General features: G+C 40.8%; 2 protein-coding genes across 4 annotated transcripts in view; one reads left to right on the forward strand and one right to left on the reverse strand.

Moving 5' to 3' along the window:
• The window catches only part of CTNNAL1 (catenin alpha like 1), a 223,378-nt gene that overhangs the window by 93,376 nt on the left and 124,002 nt on the right, over positions 1-6,000 (forward strand). The window lies entirely within an intron of this gene.
• Positions 5,753-6,000, reverse strand: part of ABITRAM (actin binding transcription modulator) — a 159,078-nt gene continuing 158,830 nt past the window's right edge. Inside the window, exon 9 of the mRNA XM_075826788.1 lies at positions 5,753-5,898. The gene's annotated coding sequence lies outside the window, so the exon portion shown is untranslated. The remainder of the gene's footprint in view (positions 5,899-6,000) is intronic.

Here is a 6,000-nt window from a genome sequence, read left to right on the forward strand (position 1 = left end):
CCTTTCCTCATGGCATTAAAATTCCAGAAATGCTTGTGACTGTCAAACTGTTTTATATGCTCTGAGTGCACAATGCATAGGCTCATGGTGAGGCAATAAAGTAATGGGAAAATAATGCTAGTATTAAAATATGCCTGTTTGATTGTAAATCGCACCTAAATTCTATTTGCAGGACAGCAGAGGGGACTTTGAAGGGTTATTGTTACTGTAATTTATGCTTTTGAAAAAAATTGATAACAATATATCACGGGACTTTTTGTCCAGGTTCTAAAAACATAGCTGTTCTCTACCAACAACAGCACCACATCTGTCCAGTGGTTGTGAGTGGTACTTCAGACATAACCCATGTACAAGTGTGGCTCTGTTTCTTGAAAATAGCATCTATTAAGGTTGTCTGGGCCCAAGGCAGTTTTTCATACTGATGACCTATCCACGAGATAGGTCATCAGTATATGATCGGTGGGGGTCCGACACCTGGACACGGCACCGATCAGTTGTTCCAGCTGCCTCCAGGCACCGGTTATTACGCAGTGGCTAGTGTCGGAAGCAGATGGCTCCGTCCACGGAGTAGCGGCTATGCCGCAGTACTGGAAAATCTGCTCCTATTCACTTCAACAGAAGTAGAGCTGCAGTACTGCTGTACGGCCGCTATACTGTTACCGAAGCCATCTGCTTCCGGCACGGACATACGAGGAGCTGATCGGTGCGGTGTTCGGGTGTCGGACCCCAACCGATCATATACTGATGACCTATCATGTGGATAGGTAATCAGTATGAAATACGCCAAATAGGACGTTAAATATTTTTGGTAATATTTGCGATTCTCATCACCCAGGAGTACCAGATAGATTACTTGCATGCCCAAAATTTCTCCAACAACTGATCTCAAACACCGTATTTGGGCATGCTCGAGGACTGAAAGTTTTTGGAATTAAGTGATCAAACTGATTCAGCAGGCCCGGCAAATCAAACTGCCGCTGGAACCCACAGCCCTCCTTTTTTTTTTTTTTTTTTTTTTGCCTGGTGAAAGGAAAGTACCAATTATGATAGAACAAAGAAATAGGAGTGTTCCTCCAGCTCACCTTATCACGGGTATAATTCGTTGATAGCGCACGGGTCCTCGTGTCGGCACACGGATAGCATAAACAGGAAGGTAGAAGAAATGGATCCAGCGCTGAGTTTTGTGTGTCTGTTAAAACAGGAAACTTATTCCAAGTTTTATTCAAAGTAGTTAGAAATAGTGAAAAAATCTACACGTATATTTCCAGAGTACAACGGGTGGTTTAGTGGTATGAAGCGGTGCCTACGCGTTTCAGACGCTGACTGCGTCCTTAGTCATGGCTTATAATGGAAATATTCGTGTATATCCATTTCTTCTACCAATTATGATACATGTGGTACATTTTGGTGGCAAAAAGATGTTGGCTTCTTAAGTGGCTCCAGTCAGTGACTCTAACCATCACTAAGGTAGTACAACAAGCAAAACGCTTGCTTAACATGGACAAACCGAGAGATCTAAGCAATCACACCGTCTTTTTAAAGATCACTTTCTGACTACAAGTGAGATCACACAACTCGTGACCCCTTCCGATACACTTCATGGTATTTGACAGCGGAGTTAGCAGACTTTTTAGGTTAATGCATTGATTAAACAATATGCAACAGATCTGACGTGAAAATAGCTTTGTTTCCTTTAAAAAGCTGGCCGCGGATAGGGGGTGTGGATTTGTATCTTTTTGTTGGATAGTTCTGAAACCTTTTTTTCTTCCAGCATTTATTATGCATGACTGAAAAGTTGGCAAACCTGAAATGCAACTGTAAGGCTGTATTTACACGAGACCGAAATGCTGCAGATTTTTCCGCAGCTATGTGTTTCTAATCCTGGAGAACTCCTGTAATGTAATATATAAATTGATTCTGCTTTAGACCCCTATTGACCGTTTTATATAGTCCTCCCTTAAACGCCATTTTCTATAAGGTCCAAACTTCTTTGTTATTTGGACAAGCGGTTTTCACATCTGTGTGCTGTCCCTTGAAATAACTGAAAGCACACTGACCAATGCAATTCAATGGGGCTACTCAGACGTCCGTTTTTTTTCACGAAGCATGTGTCTGTTGCGTGAAACTCACTGCATGTCATATTCTGGTCCGTTCTTGTGGACCTTGATGCCCATTGAAGTCAATCGGTGTAAAAACAACGGGCAGCACACGGGCGACATCCGTGTGCTGTCAGTGTTTTACGCATTGGCTGCTAAAGAAATGCAGAGAAAAAAAGTAAAACCAGGAAGTGCTTGCAGAAGAAAAACACAGATGAGAAAAAACGGATGCCACACAGAAACCACATTGACGCCACACGGACAGTCATAGGGCTGGATTCACACTAAGCATTTTGTGCATTTTTCGTAGTGTTTTTTTTTTTTAAATAGTTTTTTTTAGTGTGGTCATACGTTACATTGACACCAAATTAAAAGCGCCTTAAAAATCTCATATTACATTTTAATAACGCTGTTTTTCTGTGCAGTTTAAATTGCCTAATAGAGCGTTTCAAATTCCCTGCATATACGTAACTTCTAAAGTTCTGGCTGTCTGCGGCCTCCACAGGGGAAACATGAGTAAGCTCCCCCTTGTGGCTGCTGCAGGGAGCCAGAATTTCATTATTTAACACTATTTGTAGGGGATTTGATGTTTGTATTAGAAAGACAGATTTTTAGAAAACTTTAGGCTAGAATCACGCACATCGTTTTTGATGCATCAAAACTACATGTCTGAATCTGGCCTTAAAGATATATTAAGGGGGTTGGCCACTTTCCATAAAATAGGGACTGATGAACATAAAATATGAAAAGAGCATACTTATTAAATATAACCTTTTTAAACTTTTGCTGTGTTTCTCTGCCACTGTGCCCATGCGCCAGATAAAAACTGCTCAAAGTATTCCATTCATTCTATAAAATGGCGACCGTTTTGTCCATAGACATTTCTTTCTCGCCATTTTAACAGCGCTTGTGCAGAACGCAGCTCGTCCTTGTATCCTACGCAACAGTCTATCTTTATCCAGATATTTTAGGTAGCTAGAAGTGGGATGACAATAAGGACAGACTTTCCCACAACCTACATAGTAATACAAGATGCATATTCACTTGATAGCAGCGCCGTCATGCGTTAGTTTTCTTTTCAATCTGAGTAGTGCCCAGAATGGTGTTGCCATGTGGTAATAATGGGATGGTGCTGTTTCAGTTCATAGGATCTCTTTTGTATGTGTCTGTACTGCATTAATGATCGTGTGTGTGTGTGTGTGTGTGTGTGTGTGTGTGTGTGTGTCCAAATGCTTTTTATGTAATTATCTTCTATATTTAGAGACTATTTAAAGTTCAGCTCCGTCCCCATTAACACTGCTCTTGGTTTGTTTACAATATACAGTGAAGGAAATAAGTATTTGACCCCTTGCTGATTTTGTAAGTTTGCCCACTGTCAAAGACATGAACAGTCTAGAATTTTTAGGCTAGGTTAATTTTACTAGTGAGAGATAGATTATATTAAAAAAAAACCTGAAAATCACATTGTCAAAATTATATATATTTATTTGCATTGTGCACAGAGAAATAAGTATTTGATCCCTTTGGCAAACAAGACTTAATACTTGGTGGCAAAACCCTTGGCAAGCACAGCAGTCAGATGTTTTTTGTAGTTGATGATGAGGTTTGCACACATGTTAGATGGAATTTTGGCCCACTCCTCTTTGCAGATCATCTGTAAATCATTAAGATTTCGAGGCTGTCACTTGGCAACTCGGATCTTCAGCTCCCTCCATAAGTTTTCGATGGGATTAAGGTCTGGAGACTGGCTAGGCCACTCCATGACCTTAATGTGCTTCTTTTTGAGCCACTCCTCTGTTGCCTTGGCTGTATGTTTCGGGTCATTGTCGTGCTGGAAGACCCAGCCACGAGCCATTTTTAATGTCCTGTTGGAGGGAAGGAGTTTGTCACTCAGGATTTGACGGTACATGGCTCCATCCATTCTCCCATTGATGCGGTGAAGTAGTCCAGTGCCCTTAGCAGAGAAACACCCCCAAAACATCATGTTTCCACCTCCATGCTTGACAGTGGGGACGGTGTTCTTTGGGTCATAGGCAGCATTTCTCTTCCTCCAAACACGGCGAGTTGAGTTAATGCCAAAGAGCTCAATTTTAGTCTCATCTGACCACAGCACCTTCTCCCAATCACTCTCAGAATCATCCAGATGTTCATTTGCAAACTTCAGACGGGCCTGTACATGTGCCTTCTTGAGCAGGGGGACCTTGCGGGCACTGCAGGATTTTAATCCATTACGGCGTAATGTGTTACCAATGGTTTTCTTGGTGACTGTGGTCCCAGCTGCCTTGAGATCATTAACAAGTTCCCCCCATGTAGTTTTTGGCTGAGCTCTCACCTTCCTCAGGATCAAGGATACCCCACGAGGTAAGATTTTGCATGGAGCCCCAGATCGATTTCGATTGACAGTCATTTTGTATGTCTTCCATTTTCTTACTATTGCACCAACAGTTGTCTCCTTCTCACCCAGCGTCTTACTTATGGTTTTGTAGCCCATTCCAGCCTTGTGCAGGTCTATGATCTTGTCCCTGACATCCTTAGAAAGCTCTTTGGTCTTGCCCATGTTGTAGAGGTTAGAGTCAGACTGACTAATTGAGTCTGTGGACAGGAGTCTTTTATACAGGTGACCATTTAAGACAGCTGTCTTTAATGCAGGCATCAAGTTGATTTGGAGCGTGTAACTGGTCTGGAGGAGGCTGAACTCTTAATAGTTGGTAGGGGATCAAATACTTATTTCTCTGTGCACAATGCAAATAAATATATATAATTTTGACAATGTGATTTTCAGTTTTTTTTTTATATAATCTATCTCTCACTGGTAAAATTAACCTAGCCTAAAAATTCTAGACTGTTCATGTCTTTGACAGTGGGCAAACTTACAAAATCAGCAAGGGATCAAATACTTATTTCCTTCACTGTACATCCTGTCAAAATACACTCCCTCATCTTAAAGGCCGTTTTACAAGGGCAATCGGTCTCGATCATTGCCCTGTGTAACATCTGCCCGCGTAAAACCACTTTTAGTAATTTTTAGTTTCCAGGAACCATGGCTGCGATTATTTCCACATGGACATGTGGCTCACTTAGTGTTAAAACAATAGGTCAGATTTACTAATACGGTCTTAAATTGAGACAGCTAAAAATCAGACTAGGTGCGCCAAATTGATCACAGTGGCTCATGATGGATGATAAATTTGCCGCACCTTTAGAAACTTCTGTCTAACTTTAAATCAAGCCAACCAAGAGGTGGTATAGACAATAATTTATTTTTTTTCGGCACAGTTTGGTGCATCTATAGCCATGGTACTTTCCACGCCTATTGTCAGACAATTCACAATCATCTGTTCTTTTTGGTGAATTTCATTGTTAAATGTGTCAAAAATGATTTGCGCCATAAAGAAGGTGCAATTTAGGCCAGATTTTGTTAGTGGTTGTTATGGTCAGCTGTATAAATTAAGGCTAAAAAAAAATAATGCATAAACAATGCTGTTCAAAGGCCTTAGGTTCTGTAGAATAATGTAGATGTACCATAAAATAAATGACCCTAAATCAAAATAACTTTTTATCACTCGCTGACGTTCGCCTAATGATCATAATCTACATCTTTTTCTGCTACTATTTTGTATACTGTACATTAATGATGGGCAGGCTTTGTAGTAGAATCACCTGCCCTTCTTCTTGTGTAGCGCACTCCCAGTCAGTACAGGCAGTAAGCAAGATAAGCAAAGTCTTCTTCCTAAGTCTTGTCGGAATGTTTCAGGTGCCAATGAGCTGCTGGCCAAGTCTTCGTTCTGAGGGACTCCCTCTCCTATTAAAAAATTCAAAGTTTTATCCTTGGAGTTTTTTTTTTTATAAGCTGTAAAATACACAGATTCTTAAATTTAGCGCTCTTTTTAATAACATTTATAGT

Source organism: Rhinoderma darwinii, chromosome 5, assembly GCF_050947455.1.
Source record: "Rhinoderma darwinii isolate aRhiDar2 chromosome 5, aRhiDar2.hap1, whole genome shotgun sequence".
Taxonomy (NCBI): Eukaryota; Metazoa; Chordata; class Amphibia; order Anura; family Rhinodermatidae; genus Rhinoderma; species Rhinoderma darwinii.